Source organism: Schistocerca gregaria, chromosome 4, assembly GCF_023897955.1.
Source record: "Schistocerca gregaria isolate iqSchGreg1 chromosome 4, iqSchGreg1.2, whole genome shotgun sequence".
Lineage (NCBI taxonomy): Eukaryota > Metazoa > Arthropoda > Insecta > Orthoptera > Acrididae > Schistocerca > Schistocerca gregaria.
Genome location: NC_064923.1, coordinates 760,455,449 through 760,469,962, shown reverse-complemented (window position 1 = coordinate 760,469,962; position 14,514 = coordinate 760,455,449). Strand labels below are relative to the sequence as shown.

At 41.4% G+C, this 14,514-nt stretch overlaps 1 protein-coding gene across 3 annotated transcripts in view; it reads left to right on the top strand.

The window, feature by feature from the left end:
- The window catches only part of LOC126266722 (non-homologous end-joining factor 1-like), a 117,554-nt gene that overhangs the window by 92,127 nt on the left and 10,913 nt on the right, over window positions 1-14,514 (top strand). The window lies entirely within an intron of this gene.

The window sequence follows — 14,514 nt, the reverse complement described above, 5'->3', positions numbered from 1 at the left end:
GTGACTACAGTTGACATGTACGATCATGATTTCATGTAGACGTAATGACATGCTTTCATTCCATCTAGTATTAAATATAGATTATGTAAAATGTGACCTCAAGTGTAGAATAGAAATTTCTGTCACATGCAAAATCTTACGTGACGTGCATCCACATGTAAGTAGAGTTCCAAGTTTGTCACTCATCTGTAGATTGTTTTTATGTCTTGGAGGTTTTTATAAAGTATGTGTTGATGTTATAACATGCTCCATACTGGTACATTTCGTTTTAGGTGCTTGATAAATGACATAATGGTCGAAATAGGGTGATAGCACAGATAATAAAAATTAAAAATGGTACAACATACTACAGCCTATTCTTTCCTTAATGTTATAGTTGTGGTCTTCAGTCCAGAGACTGGTTTGATGCAGCTCTCCATGCTACTCTATCCTGCGCAAGCTTCTTCATCTCCCAGTACTTACTGCAACCTACATCCTTCTGAATCTGCTTATCCCTCTACGATTTTTACCCTCCAAGCTACCCTCCAATGCTCAATTTGTGATCCCTTGATGCCTCAGAACATGTCCTACCAACCGGTCCCTTCTTCTTGTCAAGTTGTGCCATATATTCCTCTTCTCCCCAATTCTATTCAATACCTCCTCATTAGTTATGTGATCTACCCATCTAATCTTCAGCATTCTTCTGTAGCACCACATTTCGAAAGCTTCTATTCTTTTCTTGTCTAAACTATTTATCGTCCACGTTTCACTTCCATACATGGCTACACTCCATTCAAATACTTTCAGAAACGACTTCCCGACACTTAAATCTATAATCAGTGTTAACAAATCTCTCTTCTTCAGAAACGCTTTCCTTGCCAATTCCAGTCTACATTTTATATCCTCCCTACTTTGACCAACATCAGTTATTTTGCTCCCCAAATAGGAAAACTCATTTACTACTTTAAGCGTCTCATTTGCTAATCTAATTCACGCAGCATCACCCGACTTAATTCGAATGCATTCCATTATCCTCATTTTGCTTTTGTTGATGTTCATCTTATATCCTCCTTTCAAGACACTGTCCATTCCGTTGAGCTGCTCTTCCAGGTCCTTTGTTGTCTCTGACAGAATTACAATGTCATCGGCGAACCTCAAAGTTTTTATTTCTACTCCATGGATTTTAACACCTACTCCGAATTTTTCTTGTTTCCTTTACTGCTTGCTCAATATACAGATTGAATAACATCAGGAATAGGCTATAACGTTCCCTAATAAAATGTAACATTTATGTGTGCAGACGATGTTTGTTTATGGTGGTCGTAAACATTGGTTTCATAGGATTGAATTCTGGATCATCATCATCCTCATTTAAGACTGATTATGCCTTTCAGCGTTCAGTCTGGAGCATAGTCCCCGTATAAAATTCCTCCACGATCCCCTATTCAGGGCTAACATTGGTGCCTCTTCTGATGTTAAACCTATTACTTCAAAATCATTCTTAACCGAATCTAGGTACCTTCTCCTTGGTCTGCCCCGACTGCTGAACCCATGAGTCTCTTGGGTAACCTTGCTTCTCCTGTGCGTGTAACATGACCCCACCATCTAAGCCTGTTCGCCCTGACTGCTACATCTATAGAGTTCATTCCCAGTTTTTCTTTGATTTCCTTATTGTGGACACCCTCCTGCCATTGTTCCCATCTACTAGTACCTGCAATCATCCTAGCTACTTTCATATCAGTAACCTCAACCTTGTTGATAAGGTAACCTGAATCTACCCAGCTTTCACTCCCATTCAACAAAGTTGGTTGAAAGATTGAGCGGTGGACAGATAACTTAGTCTTGGTGCTGACTTCCTTCTTGCAGAAGAGAGTAGATCATAGCTGAGCGCTCACTGCATTAGCTTTGCTACACCTCGCTTCCAGTTCTTTCACTATGTTGCCATCCTGTGAGAATATGCATCCTAAGTACTTGAAACCGTCCACCTGTTCTAACTTTGTTCCTCCTATTTGGCACTCAATCCGTTTATATGTCTTTCCCACAGACATTACTTTCGTTTTGGAGATGCTAATCTTCATACCATAGTCCTTACATTTCTGATCTAGCTCTGCAATATTACTTTGCAAACTTTCAATCGAATCTGCCATCACAACTAAGTCATCCGCATATGCAAGACTGCTTATTTTGTGTTCACATATCTTGATCTCACCCAGCCAGTCTATTGTTTTCAATATATGATCCATAAATAATATGAACAACAGTGGCGACAGGTTGCAGCCTTGTCTTACCCCTGAAACTACTCTGAACCATGAACTCAATTTACCGTCAACTCTAACTGCTGCCTTACTATCTATGTAAAGACCTTTAATTGCTTGCAAAAGTTTGCCTCCTATTCCATAATCTCGTAGAACAGACAATAACTTCCTCCTAGGAACCCGGTCATATGCCTTGTAATTGGCAAGCTTTCGGAGCCAGTGAAGGAAAAGGACTGCAGAGGTCTAGGAAAAGAGATACATTTAGGGAAAGTCACCCAGAACTGTGGGTCAGTGGAGACTTAACATATGGGATGAGAAGGAAAGACTAATTGTTGGGGAGTGCACCAGATGAGATTTGAAAACCTGAGAGCTTAAAGATGGAAGACAAGGTAATATGCAGACAGAGATTACTGCGTAAACATCATGCGTGAGTTAAGAGTGAAAAGATAAGTCAATTGTACATAACAGGTGGGAGGGGGACAGTAAAAGATAGAAGGGAAAGACAATTAATGGTGTAGGAATCTAAAACAGAGTGAAGCAAAGAATAGTTACAGTGAAGAAATGCTGTGATAGAAGAAATTAATGCAAATTAAGGCCTGGCGGGTGGCGAGAACCAAGGACACCACTCCCCTCCCACCTCTCTTACGTACAGTGCACTTAGCTTTTCACTCTTATTAACTCACGTGTGATGTTTTAGCAGTAATCTGTATCTGCGTATTACCCTCTCTTCCACCTTGAAGCTCTCAGGTTTTAAAATTTTGTCCGATGAAGTCCCCAACAATCAGTGTTCCCTTCTCACCCCATAAGGTAAGTCTCCCCTTACCCATGGTTCTGGGTGCCTTTCCCGAAATCTACCCCTTTTCCTAGACCTCTCCAGTTCTTTTTCTTCACCTTTCACCCTTCTTCCTTCTCCTAAACCCTTCTGCCTGAAGAAGGAGCCACTGGCTCCGTAAGCTTGCCAGTTACAACCATCTTTTATGTTTGTGTTCTGCTACAGCTTTGTGAGTAGATTTTTTTTTTTTATCGATCCAATTAAATAATTTTGTCAATCATTGATTGTTTTTGTTGCTGTATTATTGACATAGTTATAGAAGACTAAAATACGTTATTAGTTTCATGTTTCAGACTTTATTTCCACGTTACTGGCAAATGAGCATTAATTGTCGTGCTGAACAATGAAATTATTTTTGTCCATTTGCTAAAGAATTTGGCTTCCATTAATCTTTTCTTCACAGGCTGTCTATTTATTTGAAGCAAGGTGTGTTCATTCCACATTACTTGCTAGCCGTAATGTAAGATCTGTCAGTGCTATATACATACAAACATATGTAAATATTGATGTGAAGATGACGAAGCAGGCAAATTTAGGCAGTAGTATTGAATAAAATGTTTTGTTGCAAATATATTGACATTTATGGCAGAATTTTACAAATCTGCCTTCCATGAAACACAATTTTTTTTTACTCACAAGACACGTTTCAACACTTGTCTGGTATCTCCTCTAGCCTTGATATTATTTCATAATTCATATTGTTTACATGTTAAATTTACAGAATGCTGTTCTTCGGTAAATTGTAGATTGGCAGCATAATGTGTTTTATCATTGTAACTCCCCCACCCCCCAAGTCTTCATATTTACTTCTGGGGTAGAATATAAACTGCCTGTTATTCAGTGTCTTGGCTTCACAGATAACCTTATTAATTTTTATACTGCATTGAAAAAGTTATGAAAAACTTATTATCCTTAGTTCTAGCATATACACACAGCTGTTTATTTTTGCAAGAAATTTTTATTCCTTCTTAGTAGATCGTGTGGATGTAAACCTGATAGGAATGCCAGCTAACAGTATTGCAGAGTACAAATAAAAAAATAAAAATAAAAAAAATAGTCACCATATAGCAAAATACTAGGGTACTTTGTAGTTGTAGACTCTAGTTTAGTGAGTATTATGCTAAGGACGCTTTCTCATTTCACATTCCTTATCTAGAAAGGATATAATAAAACAATTGCTCAAAGTACAGTAACTCTGTACATCCTCTCTGAACGACATGCTGCTGCAGTGCTGCACAGGGTCACGTGATGCCCAACTATGCATGAAATTCCAAACAGAAATGTGACAAAGGGCAGATGAGCAGAGAAAATGCCAAACAAGGGCTTCCTTCATCATTGTAGCTGCACATGCACAGTAACGCCTGCTTTCTGGTGCACTCTGGCAGCTGTTCAAATGAACATATTTCTAACAGGTCATGGAAAAATACTGTGAATGGTGGTTTGAGAAGTGTTACTTTCAAAGTAAATTTTCTTGTACACATGATGAATTGTGTTACATGTGAGAATGTGCAATGAACTTCTAAAATCACAGAGTGCTTGACCCTCATTCAAAACTTAAGACCAGCCACGTAGAAAAATTTCCCCCCCTCATGGGGCTCATCACTCTTTGGTAAGTTTGTGCTTTGCTATCACCTTCTCAAGTTGTCAGTTGGTCCCTCTGTCTCGAGTCCAAGAGGTTTAACCAGAGGTATGAACAATTATCTAAGGTGGGTGCGGCCGCTGTGGTGGAGGAGTGGGGGTGGGGGTGGAAGGAGCACACCATAAGAGACACTGGCAGTTGTGGGGAATTTCCTCGCAATGAGTCTTGTCACCACCTCAGTCTACATCTACTAAATGCAAACAGAATGAGGCTCGAGATTACGAGACTCTCCCAGCTGCACCTCAGTTCCTTGTGGTGTCATGTACTGAAGGAGGTTAGTCCTTTGCTACGATTAATCCATTTATCATCCAGAAAGGTGCTGGCGCAGTTGCCAGCCCTGTGAAATCCTGCTCTCATTTATGCATTGTAAATTTGCTTTTGGAGACTAATTGTGATTGTCAAGCACAACAGCTGCTTGCAGCTTTGCTCCTCCACTGTTATCCTGTTCGTTTGTGTTGAGGCACATCAAACATTGACTTCTTCACTTGGTGTTATTTGCAGTAGGCTCCTCAATGGTCTGACAGAGAGAGAAATACAAACTTACCTCCCGTCAGGGTGTCACAGAGTCCCCCAGGTAATGGAAAAGTTGACGCATCCCTAGTGCCTTCACACACTTGTTTTCTCATATTTGATAGAGAAATGCTTCCATCAAACATTAAAGCAGGCTATGAAGTTACCACAACTCGATCGTACATTCTGAACCCGATGTGTTGCTACCAGTGTCAGTGTTACAATCACACTTGAATGTTCTATTGAAACTTGGCAGTAGAGATGTTCACGAGGGCGATTGTCTGCCTCATCCTCTCCACTGCATCAGTCGCAGTGGCAGCCAAGCACCCACATCCTGAGAATGTCTCTTGTATCTCAATGATTGGGCTGTGCAGGAGACCTGGGTGAAGGAAAAAAATGTCTTAATCTGTCGCTCACAAGTTGTTGGCAAGTCAAAAACCCTGTCTTTTACTCTCTGGCTCTTACAATACTGTTCTTGCTGCACCTTGCTCCACGAAGGACATGGCCATGCAGAGTTGCGACCTCAAATTCGACACCGCGGTTTTAAAATTGCCCAGAGTCACGGTAACATCCCCGTCTCCCCCTCCTCCTCTTCCTCCCACTGTGCAACAAACTCCCAGATTTTTGCCTCCAGTAGCGAAATCACATGGTGCACAACTAGCAGGTCAGAAAAGACAGGAGGAATACTCCTGTGAGGACTTTTTACATCCCTACAGCCAGCAAACATCTGAGTCTTCATCTACCAACTGCAAAGGCACGAAGAAATGAAACAAAGTCAAAAGCTCTTCCCCATCGCCGAGTAGGAGATCTTCTTCAACAGTGTCACTGCACGATACCCTCACCCAGCTGACCTCTATTTCGCCGGTGTACACTGCCAACTGTTTTTCTGCTCTGGAATCCGCAGGCCAACCCACTGTGAATGCCGGCGCCTCTGTAGATCTCATGTAGCAGGATCTCCAGCCTCTGCATCTTGTAGCAGTGAGTCTCGAAAGGCTGGCACCTGTAACAGCCAAGGTGACAACCCATCATTTTTCCTTCCTCCCCTTTCTCCATCATGACCCTTCTCCAATTGCCTGACCTTAGATCCAACAAGTAGGACTTGTGGCTGCTCTTGGAATAGCAGTGTTTACTTGCTTTCTGCCTCCAGGAAACAAAATTGCATCCTCATGACTACTTTGACCTCTTGCGTTTCTTTCCAGTCCACAGTATGGGATGTGTCCCTCTTCTCTGTTCACTCCTGGAGTTTGCTGTCGCTTATTGCTCTGACAGCTTAACTTCATGCTACCTGCCAATTTCCCAGTGGGTGTGAACCCTTCACCATCTAGGCTTTGTGGGGTGACCCCTTGTTCACCTTGGACTTAATTCACTTCCTAATGAAACTACTCCAGATTCAACCTATCTCTGTAAGTTTCTCAACCTTCGCACAGAACTTAGCAATAATACCTTTGTGTATACTGGCAGCTCTCGGACTGACCATGGTGTCGTGTGTGCCTTCATCATTGACACTGTGGATTTTCGGTATCAGCTTGCGGAACACTTCTCAGTATTCACAGCAAAGCTCTTTGCCCTGTATCAGGCCACACAGTACATCTGGCGACACAGGCTTTTCAACTGTGTCTTTTGCTTCAGTTCTCCTAATGCCGCCAGCCTCTGTGTGCTGAACACAGTCTGCCCCTTAGTGCAACAGGTCCAAGAAAGCTGTCACTTGCCATTCTTGATGGAGCCACTGTTTTGTTTATGTGAGTTCCTGGTCACATCAGTGTGATGGGAAACAAGGCTGCTGATGCTGCTGCCAAGGCTGCAGTCCTCCTATGTTGGCCCGCTAGTTCTTCCATTCCTTCCGATGATCTCCGTGTTGCCATCTGTCAACAGGTGATGTCACTGTGGCGTCACCACTGGCTATCCCATCATCGGAACAAACTCCAGGGAGTGAAACCTGTCCCAGCAGCTTGGCTGATCTCCTTAGTCTTCTCACCACGAGGAGATCATTTTTGCTAGGTTGCGTATTGCACACTGTCATCTTAGCCATCGCCATTTGTTAAGTGGTGATCCCCCTCCACTTTGTGTTCAACGTAATCAATGTTTGACAGTTTGCCATTTCCTGACCGAACACCTTTTTTCTAACCACTTATGTTCTAATATGTGTTTGGCGTCTGAGTAATGAGCTGTTTTAGTAAATGACGCAAGGGCTGTCATCCAAAGTTTACTTTTTATCTGTCAATTCAGTACGGCTACAGACATTTAATCTTCAGTTTGGAACCTCCGTTGTCACTACAACATTCTTTGTGGACCTTTTTCCAAGAGAAAGTCCTCGTTCTTAGCTCTCTTGCCTTTCGTCAATTGGACTTAACATGTAATTGTTTTTAACTCTCTTTTTTACCTATTAATGTTCTGAGGTTGTGACATGGGTGCATATGACCTTAGTTGTTTTAGCACCCTAAAACAAAACAAGCAACCATAGAAAAATTTGGGGCCCAGAAAACCAGCCGTTTATGTCGTTATTTAAAATTTACTGGCATGTTTGTATTCAATGTATCTTGAAGGATAATACATGAAAAAAGGACCAATATTATACATGAGATCTTAGCTTTGCTTGTAGCTATCTATACTGTACACTATGTGATCAAAAGTATCTGGGCATCCCCAAAAACATATGTTTTTCATATTAGGTGCATTGTACTGCCACCTACTACCAGGTACTCCATATCAGCGACCTCAATAGCCATTAGACATTGTGAGAGAGCAGAGTGGGATGCTCCACGGAACTCACAAGCTTCAAACGTGGTCAGGTGATTGGGTGCCACTCGTGTCATACGTCTGTACGTGAGGTTTCCACACTCCTAAACATCCCTAGGTGTACTGTTTCTGACGTGGTACTGAAGTGGAAACGTGAATGGACACATACAGCACAAAAGTGTACAGGCTGACCTCATATGTTGACTGACAGAGACCACCGACAGTCAAAGAGGGTCATGATGTGTAATAGGCAGACATCTATCCAGACCATCACAGAGGAATTCCAAACTGCATCAGGATCCACTGCAAGTACTATGACAGTAAGGCATAAGATGAGAAAACTTGGATTTTTTTTGGTCCAGCAGCTGCTCATAAGCCACATATTGAGCCAGTAAATGCCAAACGACGCCTTGCTTGATATGAGGAGTGTAAACATTGGACGATTGAACAGTGGAAAAATGTTGTGTGGAACGACAAATCACGGTACACAGTGTGGTGATCCGATGCCAGGGTATGCATATGGTGAATGCCCGGTGAACGTCATCTGCCAGTGTGTGTAGTGCCAACAGTAAAATTTGGAGGCGGTGGTGTTATGGTGTGGTCGTGTTTTTCTTGTAGGGGGCTTGCACCCCTTGTTTTGCTTGGCACTGTCGTAGCACAGGCTTTAAGCACCTTCTTGCTTCCCACTCTTGAAGAGCAATTTGGGGATGGCAATTGCATCTTTCGTGATTGAGCACCTTTTCATAATGCACGGCGTGTGACGGAGCCCTTACACAACAATAACATCCCTGTAATGGACTGGCCTGCACAGAGTCTTGACATGAATCCTATTGAACACCTTCGGGACGTTTTGGAACGCCAAATTTGTGCCAGACCTCACCGACTGACCTCAATACTTCTTGTCAGTGCAACTCTGTGAAGAATGGGTTGCCATTTGGCAAGAAACCTTCCAGCACCTGATTGAAAGCATGCCTGTGAGAGTGTCAGCTGTCATCAAGGCTAAGGGTGGGCCAACACCGTATTGAATTCCAGCATTTCCGATGGATAGCACCACGAATTCGTAAGTCATTTTCAGCCAGGTGTCTGGATACTTTTGGTCATATAGTGTATGTATATTAATTTAAAGCATTAACTTGTCATATATTTGTGTGTAAGCTACTTTGCTATCGGCTGACTGCATCATGTGCACTACACTCTGAATCTCTGCTGTCATCGGCTGGCAAGATCACATTATATGAGCTACGAATGGCGGACAAAAGCACGTTGCAGTCTTGATTTCATTGCTTCAAAAACTAATGTGCTGTATTTGGTGGAATTCATGTTTATACTTTCATAATCAGAAAATGCACAGTGTACATATTGCTGTGGATCAAAGATCTTTCCAAAACACATTATGTTTCTGCTGTGTCTTGTTTCCTAAAGCACCAGGATGTTCTACGCTGCTTTATGAAACCTTTACCATTCAAAGGATTGCTAAGTTTTACAGCTCTGAGGGAAAATATGTTGTCACTTAACATGGAAAAAGTGTTACATTACGGTATATTGACGGCCCATAAGTAAAAATTATCAATATACCGTAATATTACATGCAACTGAGGAAGACAGGACTACAAAAGTTGAAGATGGAAAAAGTGTATTTTCATCCGGGAAATAATGTACTTTTAGACAGGAAAAATGTGGGAGGGTTCCCCAAATCCACAATATACACCCCAGTAAAGCTTATGTGGCCATTTGAATAATGTTAAATATTTTTTTCAATGCTCTGATCTTGCATAAAAGTACTTCGAAATCAACACACAATGACACCATGCTTAGCTTATTAAAAATTGTGGCAGTCATTCTTTGAAATTCTGTTAGCGGCAAATCAATTTCAGGAACAAAACACACTAATCCCAGACTTGGGTTTGATAGTAACTCAGTAATCAAATTACAGATAAGTCCCTTCCCTTCCCACACCCCTAAAGTGACATGAACATTATAATGTTGTGCACAGCAAGCGAAATTAATTTTTGCAGGGGTAAGGAGGAGAGGATTTAATTAGATAGGTGAATTGTATTCTTCTGCTTAGCTTATTAAAAATTGATCAGCAGCACTTTGTTATTTTCTACTCGCAAACATTGTGGCAGTCATTCTTTGAAATTCTGTTAGTGGCAAATCCTGTCTGACCCATGCCACGACAACAATTATTCCAGCTAAAGCCAACACTCACCTCCTGTGAATATGTGACTAAAAATCTAATCACTGTCAAAATGGAGTGTGCCAACACTGGTCTCCCATTCCGGCAGTAGACTCGCGTGAATACTTCCCTTAAAATATAGTAGTTGTTAGACCAGCACATGGCAATTTAAAATTCTTATTCCCTATATTCAAGGACTTTAATATGATTAACATGGCTGATCATTGTTAGCAGTTGGACAGTACTGTATTCAATGAAGGAGCCAGGTGGAACCAATGGCTGTGAATGGCAAATATTTATTCTTTACCACTTTCGAATGGTAACAAGTGTTAACATTAGATATCTTCTGAAGGGTAACTTATCCACATCAGAATTTGATGATGAATAAATATCTACCTTTACTGCTGTTGGCTGTACTTGACTTCCTCATCTAATCAAAAATATACTGGTTGAATTAGAAATGAAAGGAAGGAAATTAGTGTTTAGTACTGTTTGCTGATGACACCAGCTTCGTAGTGGAGGATCTTGTGTGTAATATTGAAACAGTATCAAATAATGTAGTTCATGAAATAAGTTTGTGGCTTGTGGAAAATAATTTTATGTTAAATCACAGTAAGACTCAGTTTTTACTGTTTCTAACTCACAATTCAACAAGAACCGATATTTTGATCAGACAGAATGGGCATATTATAAGCGAGACGGAACAGTTCAAGTTCCTAGGCATTCGGGTAGATAGTAAGCTGTTGTGGAAAGCCCATGTCCAGGATCTTGTTCAGAAACTAAATGCTGCTTTATTTACCATTAGAACAGTATCTGAAATAAGTGACACTTCAACACGAAAACTAGTCTACTTCTCATATTTTCATACGCTTACCTCATATGGTATTATTTTTTGGGGTAATTCTTCTGATTCAAAAAGTGTATTTTTGGCTCAAAAACGGGCTGTTCGAGCTATATGCGGTGTAAGTTCGAGAACATCTTGTCAACCCCTATTCAATAGTCTGGGAATTCTGACATTGCCCTCACAGTACATATTTTCTTTAATGTTGTTTGTAATATTAGCCTATTCCCAAGGGTTAGCAGCTTTCACTCAGTTAATACTAGGCAGAAATCCAATCTGCATGTAGAATGCACTTCCTTGACTCTTGTGCAGGAAGGAGTGAAGTATTCTGCTGCATCCATTTTCAATCAGCTACCACAAGAACTCAAAAATCTTAGCAGTAGCCCAAACTCTTTTAAGTCTAAACTGAAGAGTTTCCTCATGGCTCACTCCTTCTATTCTGTCGAGGAGCTCCTGGAAGATCTAAAAAATTAAGCAAATTCCAGTGTTACATTGTTGATTTTCTTTATTTAAACTTATTGTCACCTGAATATGTTTTTTTTTATATTTCATTTTATCTGTTTCTAATATCGTGTTATAATTTCATGTATTGACTTGTTCCATGACCGTGGAGACTTCTCCTTAATTTGGTCCCACAGAACAATAAATAAATAAATAAAATAAAATAAGTACCCCATCAACTACAAGGTCACTAGAATGGAGCAAAAGCTTGTGTTGAGGAAGGATGAGGAAGTAATTCATCTGTGCCCTTTCAAAAAAAATGTCCCGACATTTGTCTTAAGCACAGTTTAGGGAAGTCACGGAAAACCTAATTCAGGATGGCCAGACGCAGATTTGTACCATCGTCCTCCTGAATACAAGTCCAACGCGCTACCTCAATCAGTGGGTGAAGAAATTATAGTTGGCACATGGCAGTCACCTCAGTCAATTGCCAGTCAGGGAGGAATCTGGGTGCAGAATATAACACTACCTTTTCACACCACAGCGGGGCTCACTGCTCTTTGGTGAGTTCGTGCTTGACTACCACGCAGCCCCAGCCTTTGCAGCATCTTTCCCTCCCATGCTGCATGTCGATCCTCTTGGTATTCTTTTTCCCCTCCCTTCAGGGACATGTCTGGGCTGTTTTTGGAATTGTATTCTGCATTTTCAGTAGTAAATATCAGAATAATCTTTCTTTGGTCGCCATTTCCTATCCTTCCTCCTCTTTGGCATTTGAGGTTCCTCATTTTCTTCTTCCTCCCTGTGTGCTCCTGAAGGCCAGCACATGCATCTGATGTGTAACAGGTGACTGAGTAATGCATAATTCCCAGCCCCAGGTCAACAGGTAGGATTTTGCATGTACCCCCTGGTACAGGTCAGGCCCAGGGAGGAGTGATTGCCTTAGCTGCTACCTTCCCAAATTGCCAATTAGTCCCTCTGTCTGGTGTTCGGGAGGTGTGACCTGAGGTGTGAACAATCCCTAAAGCGGGTGCACACCTTTCTGAAGGGGGCCCCCAAATTGAAGGAGTGTGCCATTGCAGACCCTGGCAATAGGGGATTTTCTCGCAATGAGCCAATCATCTTCACAGTCAACAACTATGAAATGTAAATGGAATGAGGATAACAATTCAAAGACCCTCTCAGCTGCACCGTGGTTCATCGTGGTTCCACGTACTGAAGATAGACAGTTCTTCACTACAGTAAATCCGCGTGTTATTCAGAAAGGTGATGATACAGTTGCTGGCCTTGTAAAATCCTGCTGTCATTTACACGATGTAACTTTGCTTTTGGAGATCATAGCAGATTTGACAACCACTGCACTAATCCATTAAAACCGTTAGCTCTGGGCATATTTCAGTGCGCACCATGCAGTGGGACATTGTCTATCAGGGTGTAGGGGATCTCGTTTTAACCACTCAGATCATTGTGATAAAGCAGTCATTAGTAGGCAACAGTAATTAGTAGGCAACCTTTCAGGCAAGTACTACATCCTAGCCATATAAAGTTTGTCTAGTAAAGTTGGATTTATGTATGACTTTTCCTTTGCTTACCTAGCTTCTCATGTGACACCACTGAAGCTGCCTTTTAATCAGCAGTCCGTAAGCCATTGAAAGATATTTTGTGTGTGCAGAAACAGTAGTCCAGTGTTTGTAGAATATAGTTCCTTTTTTAATGCCTTAGTGCATTGAACAAGAATCCATTATCTATGTTAAACTCAGCTTTTTAATGGTAACGTATCTGATTTTATGCTTCAAAACTTACTTCTTGTTTGTAATATGTCTTGTCAACTTGCTATGATACAGTGAAGTTCCAGGCACAGGAGGAGGATGGTGCCTTTCCCATGCTCTGCAATTAAAATGCTAACAAAGGCCCATTGAACGAGTTTTGTACTTTTCCTAGTAATTATGTTTATTAACTGATCTCTTGGTTCATGGAAAAATATTTTATACAGTACAAATGAAAAACACGTGGTATTGACAGGTACAAAGGCAAACACAAGAGGCTGTGAATTTTGTGAGATCAAAGATTTTAAATTGAGTGCATCCAAAGAATCTCTCAGTTGGCTGTCAGAAATGACAGTTATTAATGTTTTACTCACGAAGTGGTGGCAGAACACACGCATAACAGACTTGTGATTGACAAGCTTTCAAAGCCAGTAGCTCCTTCTCAGGCAGAAGGGTTGAAGGGGAAGGAAGAAGAGTGAAGAGAAAGGACTGGAGAGGTCTAGGAAAAGGGGTACATTCTGGGCAAGTAACTCAGAACAGCGGATCAGAGAGACTTACCGCATGGGATGAGAAGTAAAAACTGATTGTTGGGGATTGCATCAGATGAGATTTGAAATTCTGAGAGCTTAAAGGTGGAAAACGGGTAATATGCAAGACAGAGATTACTTCTAAAACATCGTTCATGAGCTAATAAGAGTGAGTAAGCTAAGTGCATTGTACGCAATGGAAGTGGGAGGGAGTGGTGAAAAATAGACAGAAAAGACAATGAAAGATGTAGAAAACTGAAACCGAGTGAAGCGAAGAGTAGTTATAGTGAAGAAAAGCTGAGACGAAAGAAATTAATGTAAATTATTGCCAGGAGGGTGGCAAGAACTAAGGACATGGTGTAGTGCTAGTTTTCGCACCTGCGGAGTTCTGAGAAACTTTCTTGGGGAAGACTCCAGATGGCGTGTCTGGTGAAACAGGTGCCAAGGTCATGAATGTCATGTTGTAGACTATGTTCTGCAACAGGATATTGCGAGTTGCCAGTATATACACTCTGCCTTTGTGGAGGGAACAGCAGTACCAGCTTCGGAGCACACCATTGGTGACTCAGTATTATCCTGGTCTGGAATGTGTTAATCAACTACTTTGACAGGGCTATGACTTCCTAAAATCATGCCCTGAAATGAGATCCATTCTCTCTGTAATTCTGACCACCACACCAAGAATAGCTTTCCGTCACCCTCCCAATTTCCGCAATATTATTGTCAGACTCTATGCTCCTTCTGCACCCATCTCCCTACCCTATGGTTCCTATCCCTGTGACTGTCCTTGCTGCAAGACTTGCCCTATGCATCCT